Genomic DNA, 730 nt, shown 5'->3' with positions numbered 1-730 from the left:
TTTTTTTTTTTTTATAAAGTGGTGCTCAATGAATGAATTAACTGCAGAAGAATAAACTAGAGCTTAGGGAAGATGAGTGGTGATGTACTGGTACAATAAAACAGAGACCTCAGTCTTGCATCACCGTGTCTTCTAAATGTCTTAAGGGATTGCTCTGTCTCACTAGGATGATAGGTGATGATAGTAATCATGTCCAAATCCCAGTTTCTCAAGTAAAGGTTAAAATTGGAGTCAGCATGTGATACCATTAAATGTGAAACAAGCACATCAGGTGTGCTTTTTAAATTGTAATTTGAAACGCAATAATAAACTTCTTCATATATATTCTAAAAAGCTGAGTTTGATTTTACTTTAAGTTTCCAAAGCCTTACAAACTAAGCACCATAGATCATGGAGCTGTTAAGACTAGTGGGAGTCAGGAACTACAGATAGGGCATCTGAATTTCTGATCATCAACTAAATAAAACTGATTCAGCTCAATTATTTATTTCCCCTGTCACACATACTTTTTGGTCTCCCAATAGAAAATTCATATATACATTTGAATACTAGCTATGGAATTGAAGACAGTGTTCCATATTAATAAGGAAAAAAAAAGAATAGTTTCTTTCAATTTTTATTTGTGATTATATTATCTTATAGGAGCTCTGGTAGCATAGTGGCTAAAGCACTTGACTGCTAACCAGAAGGCTGGCGGTTCAAACCCACCAGCCACTCCTCGGAAGGAAGG

The 730-nt window shown here is 35.2% G+C and overlaps 1 protein-coding gene across 1 annotated transcript in view; it reads left to right on the top strand.

The window, feature by feature from the left end:
- Nucleotides 1–730, top strand: part of KDM5B (lysine demethylase 5B) — a 140,335-nt gene that overhangs the window by 48,129 nt on the left and 91,476 nt on the right. The window lies entirely within an intron of this gene.

Source organism: Orycteropus afer, unplaced genomic scaffold (genome assembly GCF_000298275.1).
Source record: "Orycteropus afer afer isolate SDZICR_OR568_19922 unplaced genomic scaffold, OryAfe1.0 scaffold00075, whole genome shotgun sequence".
Classification (NCBI taxonomy): Eukaryota; Metazoa; Chordata; class Mammalia; order Tubulidentata; family Orycteropodidae; genus Orycteropus; species Orycteropus afer.
Note: the sequence above shows the minus strand (reverse complement) of the source record. Positions and strands in the feature narration are given on the sequence as shown.